The sequence below is a fragment of the Tursiops truncatus genome, chromosome 1 (assembly GCF_011762595.2).
Source record: "Tursiops truncatus isolate mTurTru1 chromosome 1, mTurTru1.mat.Y, whole genome shotgun sequence".
Taxonomy (NCBI): domain Eukaryota; kingdom Metazoa; phylum Chordata; class Mammalia; order Artiodactyla; family Delphinidae; genus Tursiops; species Tursiops truncatus.
This window is the reverse complement of record NC_047034.1, coordinates 70,580,304-70,604,159: the sequence shown is the minus strand read 5'-3', so window position 1 is coordinate 70,604,159 and position 23,856 is coordinate 70,580,304. Positions and strand designations below refer to the sequence as shown.

The 23,856-nt window shown below is 47.8% G+C and overlaps 1 long non-coding RNA gene across 4 annotated transcripts in view; it reads left to right on the top strand.

Annotated features, from left to right (window-relative positions):
- The window catches only part of LOC109549610 (uncharacterized), a 28,357-nt gene extending 4,792 nt beyond the window's left edge, over positions 1 to 23,565 (top strand). Inside the window, exons 2-7 of one of the 4 annotated variants that reach the window (XR_012332405.1) lie at positions 1,546 to 1,713; positions 2,705 to 4,347; positions 11,928 to 12,016; positions 12,277 to 12,343; positions 22,072 to 22,163; positions 23,396 to 23,565. This is a non-coding gene — a long non-coding RNA (uncharacterized lncRNA). Of the gene's footprint in view, positions 1 to 1,545; positions 1,714 to 2,704; positions 4,348 to 11,927; positions 12,017 to 12,276; positions 12,344 to 21,871; positions 22,164 to 22,391 lie in introns of all 4 variants that reach the window. The other 3 variants (XR_012332408.1, XR_012332404.1, XR_012332407.1) reach the window with 3 other exon arrangements.
- The last annotated feature ends 291 nt before the right edge of the window (positions 23,566 to 23,856 follow it).

Sequence of the window (23,856 nt, the reverse complement as noted above, 5' to 3'; positions counted from 1 at the left end):
CCCTCCCTCTATGACACAGGCCCAGCTCCATTTCTAAGCAAGATTCTCCACGCTTCCGACCCCAGTGTTGATCTGCTTCCTATCCTGCTACCACCACTTTTTACCACCACCTGGAATCCAGATTCTATCCCCCTGGCCACCAGGGACAGAGCAGTCTCAGCATATTATCGTCTGCTGTTCACACAGCTCCCCACTCCTGTGAGGGTTCTTAGGATTTTCTTCAAGAATAAGACAGGCAGAGCCCACCCCTCTATCTCCCACCCATCATTCTTCACTAAGACCCTTCACTGACAAGGCAGGGCTGCTTCACATTTCAGTAGGTGGATCTTTACACAAGGATATGGGAAGATTTAATCTGTATTTCGGAGGAGGGTGACTCCCCAGACTTTTTGACAGTTTCTCAAAGAAGTTGAGGCAAGAGAATGAAACCGGGAAAGGAGAGTCCAGATGAACGTGTGGGGTAGGAGGCAGGGAGGTGGGGAAGCAGGGAAGCTGCCTGGCTTGGAGAAGGGCAGTGGTGGGCAGAACAGGCATCTGCAGGAGCAGCTTTTAATCCCCCCTCTCTTTCATTTCATCCCCGCTTTAAAAATTACCTTTGTGTCCCCACTGCACAGTTTCCAGTGTCTTGTGCCATTTCGCAAGGTGAGTCTTTTGTGATTACCACCGTGATAGACTAGATCTCAGGAAGGATGCCTGAAAATTTGTATGGGTTAAGGGACAGGTTTTATCAGGGAAACTTACCAAGAGAAGGTGGCAAGAAGAGAAGAGGAAGTGACCCTGGCTCTCTCATCACCCCATGGAAATCAGTGGCTGGGCCTCAGTGATTTGCTGGACACACAGATTGGGGCTGTGCTCCAGAGGAAGGACCCTGCTCCCTTCTTACAGGGCAAGGGGTGAGAGCAGCCTTGACAGTGAGGGGACAGGCAGTAAGAGTTACGTGCCAGCGATTTATAATAGTTTTCTGGGAGTGCAGGCAGCCCAGCGCCAGGGACCTGGGGGACGTGGGACATTTGTAAGCCCTCTGTCCCGGGGATAGAGCTAAGGACCTCATGGGACGTTGAGGGTGGGTGCAGACTCTCCCAGGAGGAGGATGAACCCCCAATACCAGTTGGGATGGTGTCCAGGAAAACCAGAGTATTCAGTTCTGCTTCTGGCTTTCTAGGAGACCTGGGCAACAGGCAACCAGTGTTCACTGAATCCGTGGATGAAGTCCTGTGTTCAGGTTTGAGGGAAACACCAGGCTCTTAGCCCGCAGTCACTGTCCCCAGTCCTGAGCCTGCACTGCTCCTGGGTCTGGGCCGTGCTGGGGCAGGGGTGAAGCTGGTGCTCAAGGGGTTAGGTCAGGAGAAGTGGGGAGAGGCAGCCTGGCTGTTAGGACCTCTGGGAACTGGGTGGTTGGCAGGACGAGCAGCAGAGTTCAAAGCAGGCAGGCGCCTCTGAGCACTGACTGGAGTCAGGAATTCCTTCGGGGGAAAGGCTAGCTCAGAGGCCAAGGGGCCTTTATCTTCAGTGATACCTGGTGCAAGAATTCTTTGGTGGTTTCAGGTGGAAGCTGCATCATCCTCACATCCAGGAAGCATTTATTCGGCACCCGCTACCTGAAGGGCCTGTGGGAGGCCTGAGGACACAAGTGGAGCCTCAGGGCTCCCTTTCCCATGGAGGCTACAGACCCCGCCTGCAGCTGGACCGGGACCAAAGTCTTCTTGCTGGAAGGTATTAGTCTTGCTGCTCTCCTGTGTTTTCATCACGTGGATGTGGCTGTGACACTGGGCTCTGTCCACATTCCCTGGGTCCCGCTGGCCCTGCTCTCCTGGCCTCAGCCCCAGTCTGCTTGGCCCGGCTCTGCTGCCCTGCTTGAGGGGCTTCTCCACACCCCTCCGCGTGGCTGGTAGAGTCTTGATCTGAGTGGTGGGTTTACCGGGAACTCACTGCTGCTGGTTTTGCTCATTACCCTTGCCTTGACTCCTGCCGTGAAAGTCCATCCTCTTAGGGCCTGGCCACGCGACCCACCATCCCCCGCATTCACATCAGCCCTCTGCACACTGAGTTGTATGGCTGGAAGGGGCCGTGGAGGGAGTCATTTCTCCCCCACCCGGTACCGTTTGCTTCTCTCCCCAATGCTGAGACCCCCAACCTTACCTGAACCTTACGAGTGAGGAGGGATCTGGGGAAAACCTAGGCAGGCAATAGGCTCACTTACTCCCCTTTTGTCCTTTCCCCCTCAGACTGTCATGCTCCTGGTAAATTTTGATGCCTGAGAAGCTCATTTTTTCCTTTTTAAATTAACCGTAAGGCCATTGCTTTTGCCATTTCTCACATGCCTAAAGCACTCACATGCAGACTCAGGAGGCTGCGTCCCACACACAGCACGTTGGACCAGTCTCCTCCAGTTTACATCTGCCTTGGCTTCCATCAGGAACAGAGACCTGGGCCACAGGCCCCCCCAAGCTACATCTCTTTCCATTCCTGCAGCCCCTTCCTCTCCCGGTGTCTGTGCGTGCTCCACCTGCCCCTTGCGGGTCATCCTGCATGCTTCCTCCAAGAGGCCTTCCTGCTTTATTCCAGTTTTCACCTGTTGCTTGCTACGGTCTCCCTGCTAGACTACGGGCTCGTCTAGGACAGTGGCTTTGCTTCCTGTCTCTGTATTCAGGGTACTGCACACAATAGGCGCTCATCACGTTTTTTTGTTTTGTTTTGTTTGTAGAATGTCGACGTGCTGTTGGAAGGCCTCCTTTCGGGAAATCACTAGCGGCAGTTTGATCTTCAGCCGCCAGGTGGCACTAGTGCCCAGGCGCTGCGCGGCCAGTCGGGAGGGCGGAAGGATGCTTTGAGGGAGGCTTCGGTGCTGGTTGCAGGTGGTGCTGCGAGGTCCGTGAGTCTTTTCCTTTCATTCTCAGATTGAGCACAAGAGTCGAACCAGAGAAACGGGGAAGGGGTGGCAGGTTGATAGCTGGGGCGGCAGCACAAGAGTAAACCAGGATTCAGCTATTAGGAACTAAATCCTGGGCAAAATGAGCTTATTTTGAGTGAGAGATCCGTGATCTGGATGAGAAATCAGGGGCAAGGTCCCCATGTGGGAGAGGCCTAGGCTAGGAATCAGGGTGGGGGGACCTGGAGGTCCACGTCTCAGACTGGGCTGGGTGAGAATTATTTTGGGCTAAGAGTGGGGTGGGTTACCACTGAGAAGGGGGGACCCTTGAGGACCCTATGTTTCAGATCTGAGTTCTTGATCCAAATGAGAAACTTCTGAGGTGAAACAGCTTCAAAGAGGAGAGTGGGGGAACTTCTGCCTCACCCCTTGAGACAGACTCTGAGAGGTGAAGGCAGATTGCCTGGGGATGGGACACAGGGGCTTTCCTGGGGCTGGGGTTCATTCAGGGGAAAATGCCCAGCTCTGGAGCATTTCCCTGGAAGTAAGAGTGCTTTGAAGGACTGAGAGAAGACCGCATGTCAATATCAAACCCAGCTGCCACAATTTCGTATCAGGCACCCTTTCCATCTTCACTTCTTCACCTCTCTGCGCTGGTTTTCTTCTCTGTAGAGTGGGGAATCCTCGCCTCTCGGGTCAGTTTGGAGACAGCCTGAGGTGAACAATGGGCAGTGCTTTGGAACCTGTAGGGCACTTCCCACCTGGTTCTCATTTGGAGCACTTACAGCTGGGCACCTGCTGGGGTTGAAATCCTGGCTTTCCCCTCCCCCACTGCGTGACGCTGGGTAAGTTACCCAACCCCTCAGTACCTCCGATTTCTCATGATCCCAATGACGATGTTAATAAGGACAGACCTCATGAAACTGCTGTAAGGATCTTTAAAGAGGCTCCTAAAAATGGCCTTCATAGGCTGTTTTCATTTCAAAGTTTCTTCATCTTGTTCTTCTGAATGTTGAAATATTACAAGTGTGCATAGGTGTGGGTACCAATCAGCACCACCTCTATGTATTTGGGAAGTTACATTTGAAAGAAATCTCCTGGAAGGCATAATTAGATACTGCACACGTGGCCATGGAACGCATCTAACCTTCTGGAACATACCCAGCTGACTGGTTTGGATTTAGGGGACTCTGCTAGATGGAGGCCTTCAACGTCACACAGATTTCACGTTAACCGTTCCCACAGGCTGCTCATATTTTCCAAGTCATTAGAGCTGAGGCCCCTTTCTTAGGCATGATGCCACCAGACAGTGGCCTGAAGGGGATAGCCAGAAAATTGATTAGCATCATTGAAACTCCCGTGGCAACAACTTTTTTCAAATTTCTTAAAGATACCCTGGAAGAATTGCCTTCCAGAAATTAAAAAGCCCAGAGCCACAGTTGGAGCTGGACCCCCCCGGAGATCTTCAGGATGTAAAGGTGGGTCTGTCATTGCAGGAGCTGAACTGAAGGTGGGGTGTTCCTTGGAGAACAGATGCAATAGGCCTCATTTTCATTTTTTGTTTGAAGCAAAAAATGCCAAACAGGACTCTTGCCACCTCGGTGTGGTACCTGTCCTCCATGATGACCTTGGGGCTCCAGGAGGACTTGCCACCATTTCTTCTGATTCTGGGGTCAGTTGGGACCATGGTCTCCTCCATGCCTCTCAGCCCCTCAGTGAACCTGTCCCAGCCTTTGGGACAATCTCCCCGTTCTTTATAAAGACCTGGCTTCTCTCTTCCTCCTGTACAGACCATCCCTAGCCCTTAGGGCTGTAGGCTGGTAGGTCTGGGACTGCCGTGGATGGGTGGTCTGCATTCAGGGAGGACCTGCATTTGGGAAAGGCCTGACGTGACCCTGAGCTGCACAGTAATCCGAGACTCCCAGCAGCTGTGTGGTCAGCACTGCATTTTCCAGGCCAGGCTACCTGGAACACTTCTTCCTAAAGCTGTGACATGTCACTCTCCCTATCGGCCAACAAACCCACTGACTCACCTCCATAGACTCCCTCACCCTGCTCACTGCAGAATGTCACATTTCATCACAATCATGGTTTCCCTCCCAATACGTTCCCCACACAGCTGAGCACCACAGACACTACAGTTTTCACCAGTGACCTCAGGAGCTGCAGGTGCTTAAGACTGAGACACTCTCCTACTTGATGGCTGTCTTTCCCACAAAACCTTATCCCTGCCTTAAATCAAAGATGGCTTCTAGCCATTCAGAGTCCCTGATGGGGGAGTGGGAGAGGGAATAAACAAAGACAAAGGCCTCATTGGAGAAATGTATTCCCTACACATAGAGTAGACAGATAGCTATTTTCCACAGTATACCGGGAACTCTTATAAATAAATATGAAATAGACTAACAATCCAATAGAAAAGTGTGGAGAGAATATGGAGGGTCAGAAGAATAAATACAACTGGCCATTTAACAGATACTAGAATTTTTAAACTTGCTAATATTTAAGGCATGAAAATCAAAGCAATGCGCTATTTTCACAGAGATTGGTAAAATTAAAAAATTAACAAGGTTGATTACTGATTACTGAAGGTTGATTAGGGTTTAGGGAAACTGGCACTCTCATATGCTGTTGAGTTTTAATTTGATGCAAAATTGAGAAAAACTTGACAATATTTATTAAAATATATAATGTCTATACCCTTTGCTCCAGCAATTTACCCTTTAGAAAAATTTAAGAAAGATCACAGTAATAAATACACAAATAAGTTCAGTGTAGCATTTTTTTTTTTTTTTTGGTAATAAGAAACAATCCAAACGACCATCAATAGGGAATTGTTTAAAGAAGGAAAGAATGTCATTGTTAGGACAAATGAGTAAACCTAGTTGTACCACCAAGTGAAGATGTCCAAGATAGGCTTGTCAATGGATAAATTTACAAAACTATGCATTCTATGATCTCATTTCTGCAAAAACACATAGGTAGATACACACACGTGGATAGATACATGCACAGGAACAATCTAGACTATAATTGTAGTGGCTCATTCAAAGATAAGGAATTGATCAGCGTTTGCTTTTTTCATTTTATGCAGTGTACATTTCTATGCTATTTGAATCTTTTTTAAGTATAAATACTTAAAAAAATTTATTTATTTTTGGTTGCTTTGGGTCTTTGTTGCTGTGTGCAGTCTTTCTCTAGTTGCTGCGAGCGGGGGCTACCCTTCATTGCGGTGCGCGGGCTTTTCATTGCGGTGGCTTCTCCTGTTGCAGAGCACAGGCTCTAGGTGCGCGGGCTTCAGTAGTTGTGGCTTGCAGGCTTTAGAGCGCAGGCTCAGTAGTTGAAGCGCACGGGCTTAGTTCCGCGGCATGTGGGATCTTCCAGGACCATGGATCGAACCCGTGTCCCCTGCATTGGCAGGCGGGTTCTTAACCACTGCACCACCAGGGAAGTCCCTACTTTTTTTTTTAAAGAGCAGTTTAGGTTCATGGCAAAATCAAATGGAAGGTACAGAGGTTTCCCATATACCCTCTGCCCCCACCACATGCATAGCCTTCCCCATTACAACATCCCACACCAGCGTGGACATTTGTTACAACTAATGAACCTACGTGGACACATCACAATCACCCGAATTCCATAGTTTACATTGGGTTCACTCTTGGTGTTTTCCATTCTATGGGTTTAGACGAGTGTCTAATGATTTGTCTACCATTACAGTATCATACCAAATACTTTCACTGCCCTAAAAATCCTCTGTGCTCCACCTACTCATACCTCAGTCCCTGCTAACTCCTGGCACACACTGATCATTTTATTGTCTCCATAGAGTTTTTCATCAATGGATGTTGGTGCTTACTTTTGGGGTTAAAGAAAACAATAAAGAAGATTAATTTTGTAGAGAAATATCACTTAGGCAATTATCATTTACCTGCACAGGTGAACTTTCTCTGCTTACAGGAACATAAAGACCAGATTCTCTTGTACCCTACACAAACACCATATGTGCCATTCAAGTTGCCAAGAACTAACTAGAGCGAACTAGTTTAAAGCAGAATCTATAGGCTTCAGTTTAATTTTTCTTCCTCAGAGAAGCCTCCCTGCCCTTTCATGGCCCCCCTCCCCTCCCAGCAGCCTGCACTTTCCCTTCTCTGTAACTGTCATGATATCTGAGAGGTGACTTTTGGCATTTCCTTGTTTGGTGTCTGTTTCCCACTGTGGCGTGGACTCCATGTGGACAGGGAACAGGGAAGTTGTGTTTACCTTGAGTTATGAGCATCTAGCCTGTGCCTGGCACCCAGGAGGGGCTCAGTAAACATCTACTGAATGAGTATGGAATAAACACCTGTGAAACAACCCTGGGGACAGATTCCAGTTTTCAATTCCGCTTTCATGGGATCGGCAGTGGGAACAGGGTTTATTTGGGAGCAAATGTTCCTGTGTATGGGGGGAAAGAGATTCACACATAAGTCTTGTTGGCCTTTGTGGAAACGGTGATGGACATGCTTGAATATCTTTCATGAGCTGTTATAACCAGAAGGGATATGAGCTCAAGGAGGGGTAGCACTTTTTAAAAAATAAACTTTATTTTATTTTATTTTTTCGGTACGCGGGCCTCGCACTGCTGTGGCCTCTCCCGTTGCGGAGCACAGGCTCTGGACGCGCAGGCTCAGCGGCCATGGCTCATGGGCCCAGCCGCTCCGCGCATGTGGGATCTTCCCGGATCGGGGCACGAACCCGTGTCCCCCACATCGGCAGGCAGAATCTCAACCACTGTGCCACCAGGGAAGCCCTAAACTTTATTTTTTAGAACAGTTTTAGATTTACAGAAAATTGGGAAGATAGTAGAGTGAGTTTCCATACACTCACATATCTTCCCCTATTATTAACATTTTACACTATTAACATTTGTTACAATTCATGAGCTGATACTGACACATTTATAGTCCCTATTTATTCCGATGTCCTTAGTTTGCCTTGATGTGCCCTTTCTGTTCCAGGATCCCACCCAGGACACCACCTTACTTGTAGTTGTCATGTCTCTTTCGGCTGTTGTCGGCTGGGACAGTTTCTCAGACTTCTAATTTTTTGATGACCATTTTTTTTTAAAATTAATTTTTATTGGAGTCTAGTTGCTTTATAATGTTGTGTTAGTTTCTCCTGTACAGCAAAGTGTTGATGACTGGTTTGAATACTGACCAGGCATTTTGTAAAATGTCCCTCAACTGAGATTTGTCTGATGTTTCTCTCGTGATTAGACTGGTGTTTGGGTTTCTGGGAAGAAGAGCACGGAGGTAAAGCGCCATTTTCATCACATATCAAGGGTACATACTACCCACGTGACTTACCACTGTTGACCTTGACCTCCATCACCTGGACAAAGGGAGTGCTTGTCAGGTTCATCCACTGTGAAGTTACTCTCCCCTCCCCCCGATACTGTCCTCATTGGAAGGAGGTCCTTATGTGCCGCCCACACTTAAGGAGGCGGGGGGCGGGGGGTGGGGGGTGGGTGGGGGGGTGGGGGGTGGTTATACTTCACTCCTTGAGGGTGGAGCATCTACACACATTATTGGAATTCTTCTGCAGGGGAGATTGTCTCATCTCCATTGATTTATTTACACAATCATTTATTTATATCAGCAAACACTCACTGACATTTATTTCATACTTTGGATGATAATCCAAAATCACTGTTTAAATCTTTTTTTTGGTCAGCTTATTCCTAGTTTGGCCATTGGATGTTCTTTAGCTGGCTCCTGTGACCATCTGACGTGCCCCCGTCATTTCTTTTTTAAGAATTTCCTTACGTTATGGCACTTACATCTAGGCTCATCTTGTATATTTCCTGCTTCAGTCCTAGAAGCAGCCATTTCTCTAAGGATCTCTAGTTTCATTTATTGGGGAATAGTATTAGGTGTGGTGTGCTTGTTGCTACTTGGGGGTGATAGAACTTTTTCAGGTATTGCAGATTGAGAGGGGCATTTCTTCTCTACAGGTATAGATTTTAAGTCCTAAGTCCATATAGTCTTATTATTTTCCTGCTTTGTTGGACATGAGTAGACTTTGAGTACATAGATCTGTCAGAAATTCATCACAAACATCTTTAGACGGGAATGAGACTGGCTAAAATAAGAGTCACTAAAGGAACGTCGCTTGGCCATCCCTCAAATATGAAACAACTGATATATCAGGCAAAGGAAACATAACATAGAAGAGTCTGTTGTTTTGTTATTGGATAGCTGGTAATAGTTATCATATCACAGATGTTATTGTAAAGGTCTGTTGACAAAAGCAATCAAGATTGTACTGAAAGTATTGGACAAGAACGTTGCTTTGGGGCCAGAATGATGTGGATTTGAATCCTTTGACCGTTATCTATCAGCCTTGGATTTTGGACAAGTCATTCTACTCCTCTCAGCCTCATTTTTCTCATCTGTAAAGGGGATATAATGATCATATCTACCTGATAGAGTTGTTTGAGGATTAATGAGATATTGCACACCAGGTGCTTAGTCTCAGTGCTGGACAAATGGTAATTACTCAATAAATGTCAACTGCCTGAAATATTACCAGGGAGCACCTGGTCGGGGGAAAACACGTAGAGCAGATGTCCTATAGCACAAGTCCTATTCAGACACCTGAAAATAAATTTTATTAGGACAGCAGACTTTGGCCTTTCATGTGGACAGCTTTAGGATATGGGTCAAAACTATTTCAAGGCCTAATAAAAACAAACAAATGGGACCTAATTAAACGTAAAAGCTTTTGTACAGCAAAGGAAACCGTAAACAAAACAAAAAGACAGCCTCCAGAAGGGGAGAAAATATTTGCAAATGATGTGACAGACAAGCGATTAATCTCCAAAATATACAAATAGCTCCTACAGCTCAATATATGTGTGTGTGTGTGTGTGTGTGTATGACCTAATCAAAAAATGGGCAGAAGATTTAAATAGACATTTCTCCAAATAAGACATACAGATGGCCAAAAGGCACATGAAAAGATGCTCGACATCACTAATTATTAGAGAAATTAAAATCAAAACTACAATGAGATATCACCTCACACTGGTCAGAATGGCCATCATCAAAAAGTCTACAAACAAATGTTGGAGAGGGTGTGGAGAAAAGGGAACCCTCCAACACTGTGGTAGGAATGTAAATTGGTACAGCCACTGTGGAGAACAGTATGGAGGTTCCTTAAAAACTAAAAATAATGCTACCATATGATCCAGCAATCCCACTCGTGGGGATATATCCAGAGAAAACCATAATCCGAAGAGATACATGCACTCCAATGTTCATTGCAGCACTATTTACAGTAGCCAAGACATGGAAGCAACCTAAATGTCCATTGACAGAAAAATGGATAAAGAAGATGTGGGGGGTGTGTATATATATATATATATATATATATGAATGAGTGGAATATTACTCATTCATAAAAGAGAATGAAATAAAGCCATTTGCAGCAACATAGATGGACCTGGAGATAATCATACTAAGTGAAGTAAAGCCAGACAGAGAAAGACAAATATCATATGATATCACTTATGTGTGGCATCTAAAAAGAAAAGATACAAATGAACTTATATACAAAACAAAATAGATCCACAGACATAGAAAACAAACTTATGGTTACCGAAGAGGAAAAGGGTGGGGAAAGGGATAAATTAGGAGTTTGGGATTAACATATACACATAACTATATACACAATAGATAACCAACAGGGACCTACTGTATAGCACAGGGAAATATACTCAATATTTTTTATTTTTTTAAAATTTATTTTATTTTTGGCTGTGTTGGGTCTTCGTTGTTGCACGCGGGCTTTCTCCAGTTGCGGCGAGTGGGGGCTACTCTTCGTTGCCGTGCACGGGCTTCTCATTGCGGTGGCTTCTCTTGTTGGGGAGCACGGGCTCTAGAGCGCAGGCTCAGTAGTTGTGGCGCACGGGCTTAGTTGCTCTGTGGGATCTTCCCGGACCAGGGCTCGAACCTGTGTCCCCTGAATCGGCAGGGGGATTCTTAACCACTGCGCCACCAGGGAAGCCCTATACTCAATATTTTGTAATAACCTATAAGGGAAAAGAATCTGAAAAAGAAATATCTATATATAGTATATATTCTCTATATAGTATATATTCTCTATATATACATACTGATATATATAAAACTGAATCACTCTGTATACCTGAAACTTACACAAAATTGTAAATCAACTATACTTCAATAATAATTTAAAAAAACGATTTCAAGGCCCAAAATATAGCAACATCCAGGCAGAGCAACTAATGGTAGATATTTTTCCCAGGTGGGGTGGTGGGCTCTCCCCCGTTTCTCAGATTCTGATAAATGAGTCCCCCTAGATCTGCCAACCCTGCAGAGAATGGGGAGTGGACCTGCCCGCCCACCCACTGTCACATTCCCCTGGCAGATGGCCCAGGGGAAAGAAAAGGTGAACATAGCACTGGGAATAGAGGCCAGCTCTCACCCCAGGTCTTGATGAGAATCAGAGGCAGATCTAAGTAGATGGATGGGTTTGGCCCCCAAGAGTGTCATTGCTAGAAGGGAGAGGTTATCCATCACTCATGTGGGGAATTTTTGAGGAGTTTGGCAACAGACACCAATATCATTTGTGGGGTCCATGACTTCTGAAGGTGAGTAGGGGAGGCGGCATTCACTTCTTGATGGGGCCGGTGTCTCAAATGACGATGGTGGCAAGGACAGGGCTGCTCTCTCTAAACGGATCCCCAAATGGGATGGAGAGGGCCTGTCTCATTATTACACTGGTCTTATCTCTGATTGCTATTTTGGTTGGTGAGTCATTGTGAAGATGCCACGCACTCAAAATTCCACCCCAGAGACAGCAGCCCTAAGGGCAAACATTTACTTGATTACCCCATGTTATGGACTGAATTGTCTTCCCCCCCAAATTCAGATGTTGAAGCCCTAATCCATTATATGACTGTATCTGGAGAGAGGACCTTTAGGGAGGTAATGAAGGTTATCTGAGCTCAAAAGATTCGGAGCCTAAACTGATAGGACTCTTGTCTTTTTAGGAAGAGGAGGAGACACCAGAGCTCGCTCTCTCTGTCTGTACAGAGAAAAGGTCATGTGAGGACACAGTGAGAAGGTGGCCATCTACAAGGTAGGAAGAGAAGCCTTACCCAAAGCCAACTCTGATGGCATTTTTATCTTGAACTTCTAGCCTCCAAGAGTGGGAAAAAAAGTATCTGTTGTTTAAGCCACCCAGTTTGTGGTAATTTGTAATGGCAGCCTGAGCTGTCTAATATGCCCCGTATTTTTTCCACTGCACGTGTGAAACAATTGCATTTCTTGTTTTGTGATCTGTTTGCTCCTGTCCTCTGGCCACATAATAAAAGTTACTCTGTTTATCCATTTGCTTAGGTTTAATGGCATTTCTTTCTGGTGAGTGAAGAATTTACAATCCAGAAATGAGTTGGTGAAGGAATTAGTGAGTATCTATCCTCAGTTATTTTCTATCCCCAAGGATAGTCTTAACTTTTTAAAAGAAAATTAGGAAACTGTGGTCCCATGAGGGGGTGCTCCGGGAAACCTGGTCTAGTGGTAAAGCCAACCTTTCATAAGAGGAAGTGTCTCCGGGAGAATGGATTCTGGAGAATAAGTGTGTTTATTGAGCATTTGTGGCCTCACTGGGCACATGCACAGGACCGCACTTGCTAAACCCAGAGACTCCTGAAGTAGGAACACATCCCCAATGCTGTGACAGCTCACGGGCTCAGAAGAGTTCAGATATTTGCCCAGAGCCACTCAGGTAACAAGTAAATAAGATAAAATACAGACCTAATTTTGTTGAGTCCTAAATCTTGGGCTTTCCCAGCACTGAGGACTGTGGCACTGGCCCATCAGGGAGGGTTTATAACCTCAAGGACACTGGTCACCACTGAAACAATGCTGGTCACCGTGTCCTCGGCATCAGGCTCACAGCAATCTGCCCACCAGACAGGTGCTTCCGGTTGGGTCAGGAAGTTTCAGGAAGTTCCCGAATATGGGAGAAATACCCCCCCTCCTGACCATCACGGGGTCTTTGTCCAGCAAACCCCCTTGTTGTTGGGGAGAGAACTTGTTAACGGGAAGGGGGTGTTTAGGGTCCCTGGTTTGACACCTGTCCCCAGACTGGGAGTCTTTATTACAAATAAATATCTTGACATTTTACTCTATAGATCATCCTTGACATAATTTTGTTGACATGAGTATATCACCAAGTGTGTCCCTGTTATTGAATTATTGTAAAAATTTAGAGCTTTGGGACATCTCTAAGTCCATATGTGGATGACTGTGGACTTTGAGATACTTCCTCTAGGGGAAGATGAGACCAAGGAGGAACTACTAAGGGGACCTGCAGAGGCAGAAAGGTGATATTTATTGGGATCTAGAAAAGAGGGGCAGGAAGAGGGTAAGAGCAAGGAGAAGAGCAACGAACACTTACTGAGTGCTTATCTAATGACCCAGAAAGCATTATGTCCATTTTACAGATGAAGAAACTGAGGCTTAAGAAGTTAAATAACTTGCTGAAGTTCAAGCAGCTAATATCTCCAAAACTGTTTCCGGAACCTCATGCCAGTGCCCAGTGTCTTTCCATGATACCAGGCGTCCTCTCAGAAACCCTCGTCTTGATTCTCACCAGCCCCCACCAGCCCTTCCCTTCTCTAAGCAGTTTCCCTCAAATCCAGGAACAGCTTGCAATTCTGATCTTAGCCACAGGGTGGCGACATTGTCCGACTATGGCTCAGGTCGCCTCCCCTGGGAGGATGGGAGGAGGTAAGCAGGGGCCTGTGTCTGGTGGGGTTGCCCTGCGCTGGGTGCTTTTAGCACCACATTTACTCAGTTCTCCCGACAACCCTGGGAAGTAGCTATTACCCCGTTTTACAGATGAGGCCATGGAGGATCTGCCCACAATTACCCGGTCTGTAGTAGAAGCAGGAATGGAATCAAAGTCTGCCTGTCTGTCTGCAAGTTCCCGCCTCCCAGCATGCTGGGCTCCCAGAGAAAAAGTCGTTCTGTGCCCTCAGGATGCACAGTCTGGTGGGGAGGTAGACGGGGTGGGCGGGGGACCCCACTTGAGCCTGGGCCGGGGGTGTGTAGTGAAGGAGGAGGGTGGGTGAGGGGTATCCAGGCCTTCGCTTTGGTTAACGAAGGGGAGAGTTAGGTTTTAAGGTGGGAATAAAGTACAGTTAGAACCACTCCTGTGAATCCCTTAGGATGCTGCTGTGTTGTAGACCGACGTACCACCCTCAGCAACTTGTCCTCCTGCTTTGGAAGAGACTGCCTTTTCCTCCTGGTAGACGGTTGGCTGTGTTCCCGAGCAAGGCTACATGAAAATGTGTCTGCAGATTGAAATGTTAGATTCCTGTCCCAGACAGGGACGTGCTGGAAACGCCTGGAGCTGGCTTGTGAGAGCTGGTGTTACGCGTCTTTTCCCGAGTCTGTGCTCAGGGTCATAATGGTGGTGGTTTGAAATGAGCCATGGAGGGAGTATCCATACCACAGGGATTGGCAAATGCTAGAGACCAGGGCCTTGTCCTCCTGAAGAGCCAGCTGTTAAACAGGTCCTGACACAGCCCTGCCCCCGGGGAAGGTGGGTGGGAGCAGAGAGATGGACCAAGGGCCCCAAGGGAACCCATGGATTTACAGCTTCCGTCTCAAGCTTACTCCAAGCTTTCAGTTTGTGAAGAGAGTAGATTCTCCTAGAGTGGAATCGCTGCATAATTTAAGTTGCTACTTTCCTGTCTCTTCTTTATTGCTCCTGAGAGCAAGTAACAGACTTTGAGTAGAAAACATGCATAAGCTGTGTCTGCACTGGAAGCAAGATGGCTAACACGGACTGTGTCTTTGGACCCAACCCGTGATGGACTCTGCCCAGGTCCTAAAGAGGTGGGGCGCCCACATGGAGCAGAGTGGCTGTGGGGTTAGCTGCGGAGGGAGGGCACACACGTGATGCTCACCTCGGGGCTCAGTGACCACAGCAGATGGTGACTGGACGGGAAAGGAGGGCCCTGGCTGTGCCGAGGCACTGGCGTGCTCAGTAAATATTTGCTGAGTGGAAACCAGCCATGGCTGCCATGTGCACCTTAGCTGAAAGCTGCCTGTCGTGTTCAAGAGCGTATGTGACACCCCAGCGTCCTTACAGGAGGGCTGGGACCAGGGTGAGTCAACAGGACACCCACTCTCAGGTGCCGACCCTGCACTTGCACCAGCCTGAGCGTGGGGTCTCCTTGCTTCCCTGTTCACAGGGCCTGGGGCCTGCATCAGAAGAGGGGGAGGCAAGAGCCTGTGACCCGGTCACATCACAAGGGGGGCCATCTGAGCTGCATCTGGAAGGGTCTTCGGGCATTGGGCGGGAGGGAAGGTCTTACTCCAGGGAGTGGGAGCTGGTGTGCAAGCTGGAGGCTGATGGGGGTTCTTTCTTAGGCCCATAAGGGATGGGGAGTGACCCCTAAAGTGGGGAGGTTTTCCCAGTTATCTGTTCCTGCTGGGGCTCTCCCTCCCTTCTGTGCTCCCAATGGGAGGGTCTCAAAGGTCGGTGGGCACCTTCTCAGGGGTCATGAGTGGGGACCTACCTCTTCCCTGTGGGGAGGTTGGTGTACCCTGAGCCCCTGGGGTGGGTAGAAGGTTGTGCTGGATGTTTTGTTCTGTCCAAACCCTGTTGGTTGCAAGAGAGATGCTGAGAACTTGTCAGGCCAAGAACCACAAGGGAACCCTTGTGATAAAGGAAGCCCAGCAGAAAGAGGCCGACTGATGTGGCTGGGGAGAGAGTCACCCACAAACTGAGGTTGGGCAGAGCCATGCATGGGGGCTGGGCACAAGCTCAGCATGGGGGCAGTCCCTCCACTAGGGGGACTTCTCCAGCTTTAAAAGGTAACGTACTTGGTGTGACTAATGGGATGGTTAAGACTAAGGTGAAAAGACCCTGTGAAAGCTGGACCATGAGACTCCCTAGGAGGACACTTCAATGCCCCAGGAAGAAGGGCAGGTCCACCAGCCTGCAGCTCACAGACAGGGAAGGTCCCCGGGCCCTGCTGGGAGACCAGCTGAGGGTTGCCAGGCCAGCAGCCTTTGCAGGTCTGGGTTGCAGCCGGAGGTGCACGCCTGTTTTTGACACGCTGAGTGCAAGGGGAGGCGGCTGTGGTTGACCAAAAGTCACCTTGATCTCAGAGGCTGCTGAGATGCAGCCACAGGTCTTAGTTCCTCTCTGGGGTGATGCGAGGGAGGCAAGAGGCTGCCCTGGGACAGTCCTGGCCTCCTGCCCCCTCATGTGGCTTCTCAAGGTCTGAAACCATCTTGCGTGGGAGATAAACTGCCCTGAGAGGGGCTTGGATCCGGAAAGACTGTTGGTCTGAAAGGGCAGGGACCTGGTCTTAGGCCAGGCTCTGCCTTGGACTGACTTTCCACATCTTGCGGTTTACCAGTTAACCAACGTCTCTGGAGCCTTAGTTTACTCATCTGTAAAAGGGGAAGGTAATCCCAATGGTACTTATCTGCCTCTCATAGGTGAAAGTGCTTTTGCACTGGAAAGTGCTAGACAAGTGGGGTGCGTTGATGATGGTTTAGCTCCCTGGATGCCTCTGACGGCCTGGAGACCAGGAGGAATGTCTGTCGTGTAGATACAGCAGGAACAGCAGTGCCCTGTGTATCCAGGGGCCAGACTTCTCCCATCCTCAGCCCTTCAGCCCAGGGCTGGGCTCCCACCTCATCAGCACAGGGGCCCGCCTCAGTGACCCGAGCGAGGACCTCCCACCTCCCACCTTTGGGGGCCCCTCACCCACCAGAAGACTTTCTCCCAGGCTGCTCGGCCTTACAAAATGGAGGTATTTTCCAACTGTCTCACAGAGAACCATGCAGCTGTTTTTATTTTCTTTTTTATTCTAACGTACAGCAAATCACATTACAGATTAAAAAAAAAAAAAGCCCCGTACAAGCAAAAGACTTAAACATTTGAAGGGCTATAAAATGGATTCATCAGTGGCTCTCCTGAGACCATGCATGTATTTAGCATTTTATCTCTGGTCTGTAAGTGTGTGGTGTTGAGGTGAAGAGACAGAAGTCACCCTGAGGGGTGTCCCCATCTTCCCTGCTGCTCTGTGCCACCCTGACCCTTTTGAGGGCCTGTGAAGGGAAACTCTGAGCCCAGGTCACAGAGGCAGGTCATGCTTCCTTGAGAATGAGGTCTGTCCTGGGTCTTTCTCTGGAAGGGCCGGAGTCCTCCTCTTCAGGTCAGCCTTGGGTCCTGGACTTGCAAATGTGCCCTTAGCATCAGAGATGGAGCCAGAGCGCGGTGAGGGGCGCAGGAAAGAGGCTGCCTGAATGGCCTCAGTGTGACCCTGACAGCTGGAACCCATGTCACATGCAGGCCCCGGGCATGCTCCTGACAAGGGACAATTTTTGGTATTTGTGAGTGATGGATGGTTCCTACCTTTCGGTCACTTCCTCACTGATTTCCGCCTCTTCTGAACTCTTGGTCTGCATTACTGTGTGGGAAGAACTCATTCCTCCCCCCGCCCCCCCTGCCGCCACCCCTTGTCCCTCCTTAACTCTTACACTGCTACTACTACCAGCACTCACAGCACTTCTGACACCAGATGTGTGGGGTACCCCAGCACCAAGCAAGTCTGTGACACCAGCTGGTTGTCCTACAATTCAATTCAGTTCTGACACTGTCCACTTGGAGATAGGCTACAGGTTAAGGGCTCAGTCCTGCAAGACTGCCCCACCCCCCATTAACATGTCAATCATAAGTCCAGGTTGTCACTCGTGCTTCTGATGATGTTATAACTCGGAGGTTCCCAAAACCTCCTCCTTGGTTTCAATTCATTTGCTAGAGCAGCCTGCAGGATTCAAGACAACAGTTTATTTACTGTTTACCAGTTTATTATAAAGGATACAGACAAACATGAAAAGGGAAGATACGCAGAGGGCAAGGTATGTGGGAAGGGGCGTGGAGCTTCCGTGCCCTCTCTAGGTGCCCCACTCTCCCAGCACATCCGTGTGTTCACCATCGTGGAAGCTTTCCAAACTCCATACTATTGGGATTTTCACGAAGGCTTCCCCGTGTAGGCATGATAGACTAACAACTCCATTTCCAGCCTCTCTTCCCTCTCTGGAAAAACGGGAGTGGGACTTCTAATCCTAGCCTGGTCTTTCTCGTGACCAGCCCCCGCTAAGGATCCCACCAAGAGTCACGTCATGAGAACAAAAGACTCTGCTATCAGCCCGGAAATTCCCAGAAATTTAGGAATGCTGTGTCAGAAACCAGAATCAAGGCCCAGTGTTAGAACAAAAGATGCCCTAGTCCTCTTATCACTTTCGGAAACTGCAAGGGCCTTAGGAGCTCTTTGCCGGGAACTCAGGGCAGGGACCAATATACGTTTTTTCTATCATCTCAAAATTACCAAAAATAGTTGGTCCCGCAGGATCCTCACACTCAGGCCCCCCAGGCTGGGCTCCCCTTCCTGCCCTGAGTCTCTAAAGGCCCAGCACCCTCTCCACTGGACAGCTGGGTTCCTTCTTGCCTTCACCCCTCACACCCAGTCCTTTGCCAAGTGATTCTACTGCAGCCGTGTCTCTCTATCCTGTCACCTCTGCCCTCCGTCACTGCCCTGACTTAGCCCCTCATCTCTTGCCTGGATTTTACAATGTCTCCTTTCTGGCCCCGTGCCTCCAGTGTCTCCCGAGAGGCCATGCTGCCCTGATTAATCCACCTCAAGCATCTTCTGATGCTGCCTCTCCCCGGTTCAAAGAGCTTCACTGATTTCCAGTTACCCACGGAATTTATTTCAGATGCCTCAGCCTGGCTTTTAGCATCATCTATGGCCCTGCTACGCAGAGTGCGGTCCTCAGACCTGAAGCTTTAGCATCACCCAGGAGCTTGTATGAAATGCAGACTCTCAGGCCCCCCAGAGCTACTGAGTCAGAACCTGCTATTGAACAAGATTGCCAAGTGAATCGTGTGTACATTCAAGTTGGACAAGTGCTGCCTTATGATTTGATTTCTTCCTTTTAAATATATATATAATCAGATATATAATATACATACTTATAGCATACGTATATATGTCAGCAAGTCATACATGCATATGGTTTTAAAAAATGTACTGAAGGGGCTTCCCTGGTGGCACAGTGGTTGAGAGTCCGCCTGCCCATGCAGGGGACGCGGGTTCGTGCCCCGGTCGGTCCGGGAGGATCCCACGTGCCGCGGAGCGGCTGGGCCCGTGGGCCGTGGCCGCTGAGCCCGCGTGTCCGGAGCCTGTGCTCCGCAACGGGACAGGCCACAACAGTGAGAGGCCCGCGTACAGCAAAAAAAAAAAAAAAAAAAAAAAAATGTACTGAAAAGTCTCAGTCCCCTCCTGGCCCCAGTTCCTCTCCCCAGAGGCAACCACTTGTATTATTTCTGGTTTTAGTTTTTCCGTGTTTACTTCTGTGTCTGATGTGTATTTGTGATCTGATCTGATAATGTGTCTGATGGTATTTCTGGAGTTTTCAAACTGAAATATACCTAATGGCTTCTTGTTAATCTAGGGTGGATTTAACTCATTGATTCCCCCTCCCCTCTAACCTGCCTCTTGTTCTTCCTGCCAGTGGTTGGAATTGATCCTCTGCTGCCGGCTTTTGTCACGCGTCTGGTGGAGCCTTGGTTTTCCCCTTTTGTTTGAAAAGGATCCAGGCAGCTCTGTGGGCAATCAGGCTCCACTTTAGGGTGGTGGCAGGGGCTGGCTTTTATGCTGGGGAACCCCTAAATTTCAGAATGAGGAGGCTTTCCTGAGGCCCCAGGACCCACACAAGCTGCTGAGTTCTCTCCAGACCATGCATGCATTCAGGGTTTTTGGGTTTTGTTTTTGTTTTAGAAGAGCCTTTATTTGTTGACATCTGAGAAGGAAATGCCTGGCTCCTTCATGGTCATGCATGGGCTGGGTGAGGGCTGGGAGTTGACTATTCCATGCCCAGACTGCCCAGTAGGCTCCCTGTTTCAGCCCTGTTCTCACTCCACCCTCTTTCCTACCCGGCCGTCTGAGTTCAGAGGCCCCGCGCTTCCTCTGGGCAGATGGCTCCGTCCTCCACTGTGCCCCTAGGTGTGTGTTCTAGGTCATTGGTTCTCAAACTTGGCTGCACGTCGGGCTCACCTGGATCATTAACAAAGTCCTGTCCCCTGGGCAAGACCCCAGAGATTCTGATGTAATTGGTCTGGGGTCTGGCTCTGCCTTACTAGGCGGTCCTCTTCCTTTTCTCTCTGAGATTCCAGGCGTCTCTGGTCTGCTGATTAGTTGCCTCCCTGTCTCTCTTTGATGTGATCGATACACTTAAACAAAATACATTTACTATAGTTTTAAGGTTCCAGGGAAGGAGAGGACACACGTGCATTTACTTCGTTCATGAACATCTTGAACAAGAAGTGCAAAACCTAATTTCAGTCCACGTGTCCAACTTCATCTGCAGCCTCTCCTTTGCACTCTGTAATTTAGCAAATACCAACAAACTCCAAAACCATTCCCTTTCGCCCATCTGCACACTGCTCTTTCCCACATCTGTGACGTCACTCACGCTGCTCCCCGGGTAATGTCTAAGCCCAGAGACGAGCTGTGGGTCAGCCTCTGCATCTCCTGACCTTCCCTCTGCTCTGAAACGGCTCCAGCAGTTTCAAGCTCCTCGCTTTCACACAGCCACAATCAGAGGCAAGAGCCAGTGGGCAGCGAGGGGCACGGGCTTCTCCTCTCCCTCCTTCCTCTTGTCAGGTGGAAGTCATTCTCAGAAGCTCCCAGGAAACTTTTCTTACCTATCATTGGCCAGAATAGGGCCACGTGCCCGCCACCAGAGAGCAAGGGAGTATCCCCACCTACATCCCTGATCCAGGTATCTCGTCTTGACAGCAGAGCCAGTTAGGGCTGTTAGTAAGAAGAGGGGAGGCTCTGGGGGAGGAAGTGCATGCTGTTTGACCACAGTATTGTATTTCTCTGTTCATTCTGTGTCTTCTTTGGGGAACTAGTTATCTACAAGTTTGGTCCCCATTGTCAGTCCATTTTGCTCTAATTGCTTCCCTCTTGTCTTCTATGTTATTTTCTCATCGTGTTTCCCATCACTGATGGAGTTTTCTGTAGTGTTGATTCTGTTCTTTGTATTTTAAGTTCTGCCAAAGAATTAATTTTCTCCTCAATTATTTTATTTGCTGCTCCATCCTCCAACCCCCTTCATATTCTGATATTTTCTTTCACCTCTGGTTTCATCAGTCTTTTGCAAACTGCTGTTTCTTTCCTTTATTTTAGAGGACCAAATATTGGTGTAGGTCTCATGTTAGGTTTTTTTTTTTTTTCCTGCTTTTTTCATCTTTGATTGGAGTCTTTCTATTTGTTCTGCTAGTTGGCTCAGCAAACCTGTGTATCTGGATTCCTTTTGCCTTTGCTTTCTGTCAGGACCCTGAAGTCCGAGCATGAGTTAGAGAACTAGATGTCATGCCTTGTATCCTTTGCTTGGCCTCACAGCTGCCTGGGGAGGCTGGGAAGAGAGCCTGGGCTCTGGGCAATGGGAGCTGGAGAGCCCTGTCTGCTCCGCCTGCCCCAGGCCTGTGAAAGCCACAGAGAAACAGCCTCCTCTGAGTGGCGTCTTCCTGTTCCACGAGGAGCCCCCTGTGGGATTCCACTTCCTTCCCCTCCACCCCTTCTGACTGGGCCGGCCATGTGGTGTGGCATCGTGTGGTTCATGAGCTTTCCGTCCCCTCACCCCTCCTGCCCCTTTGTCTGCTGCCTTTCCCATCTGGGTCCATTGCTCCTGGAATGGTGTTTCTCAAACTGGTGTGCTTTGTAGTCTCGGGGTCCTGCAGGTGCTCTGTTAGAATGTTTACATTTCATGCTTTCATTTCAATAATAATCTGACAGTTAATAATCTGGTAGTTCATTATGTGCATATTTGGATCCTACAGGTGCCCACCTATAACAAGGGCGTTTTCAGGGCTGCGTTTGCTTTTGTGTTACAGCATCTTCACAGGGGGACCAGATAACGGCACAGAGCATCGTCCTGATGGGGACCACCTGGTGCATGGTTTATGTGGAGGAGACAGGTGGGAGGACCGGCCATCAGGCAGGACAGGGCAGAGTGACAATAATAACCTATGCTTTTGATGCCGGCACTGCTCTGAGTGCTGTGAGTGTGTTAACTCAGTGACTCTGCCGACAGCTCTGTGAAGGAAGACCCTGACTACTGCATTCTTACAGCTGAGGAGATGGAAGCACTGGGAGGTCAAGGCCCTGCTCAAGAGTTTGCAGCCGGTAAGTGGACTGAGGGTTTGACACGGGCAGCTGGGTCCCAAAGCCTAATCTCTTACCCATTAAGCTGTAAGGCTCATGTACATTCACCCAAAGTTAATTCAGCTAAAACCAGTTTGCTAAAAGACAGTTTACACAGAAGTCCATTGAACAACCAATTTGCTGAATTTGATAAATTTATAAAATATTTACTTCTGCCAATTACTGATAAAATTTGGACTTCCCACGTAGTGCAGTGGTTAAGAATCCTCCTGCCAATGCAGGGGACACGGGTTCGAGCCCTGGTCCAGGAAGATCCCACATGCCACGGAGCAAATAAGCACCACAACTACTGAGCCTGCGAGCCACAACTACTGAAGCCCGCGTGCCTAGAGCCCATGATCCGCAACAAGAGAAGCCACCGCAATGAGAAGCCCGTGCACCACAGTGAAGAGTAGCCCCGCTCGCCGCAACTAGAGAAAGCCTGCGCGCAGCAACACAGCTAAAAAATAAATAAATTTATTTAAAAATAAAATAAAGTAAAATTATTGATAAAATTTACAGTGCTTTGAGTCAGATGGATTACCAGAACCTGTGAGGGCTTTGGGGAAGACCCCAGGGATCTGGCTTCAGACTGCCTCCCTGGCCTCAGGCCCTCTCCCTCTGCCTGTCAGCCTCTTCATCTCTCTGCCTCCCAGTCTCCCCTCTCAGGCCATCTTGTGAACTGACTTCTCTTTCTGTCTCCAGCAGGGAGCTGGGTAGAGAGACATGAAACATTGCTTTAGGTGCTCTTAGGAAGAAATAATGAAACCTGTCAACCAAAATGACAGAAATCTTTGAAATCTGTTAAACCATTTTTCCAATATGAATTGCTTTAAGTTTTACACATAGTTTTTAAAAAAGAAGTTTCTGGTAAATGGATAGATTTGATAATTTTGATGACTTGAACATTCACTAAATTGGCATCTGACAAATTGGCTCCCTTCTGCCCCTTAGCACCTCTCCAAAAGGCTTGTCACATTAAAAAATTCCTGCCCTATAGCTGTCAGGGGCGTATCTGACTGGTAAGCTGAGGTATGGGATTCTATCTTTGTGGCACCAACTTATAAAAGTTCATTAGCAGTAATGTTGTAAACACCCACTACGGGTGCAAATACCCAATGAAGAACGTTCTTGTTCTATGATTCCAATGGCAAGTAGATAGATATGTGTTGAATGAAGACTTTAATAATGTTGTCATGTTAATTTTTTTTCAGGTGAATAATGCAATTCTACAGATCTATCAATTGTCACCTGGCAGAGTTTTGGTTAAGATGAGGTTCTGGTAAACAGAGACTTTAATCAAGTATTGGTACAATAAATGTATGTGAACTAGCATTCTTGTATTGAAGTTAAAAAACTAAATAAAATACAGAGCCTGATGGGAGCCTGCAATTTTCTCTCTTAATACCAACACCAATGGTTTAGTTTCAGCAAAACAAAAACATTCATCACATTACATTAAAGTTGCATGTTTGAATATGTTCGAATAATCATTGCTTTATTATTTCGTTGCTTTGTATTTATTTACTTTATATACATTTTTTGTTTATAATATAAAAGCTATAAGCACCAGACATTAATACATAGTCTCATGTTTATACATCTTTAAGTAACATAATAAAAATTAAATCAACATTCAGTAATGAGAATTATTTTCTTAAAAGGAATCTTTTTT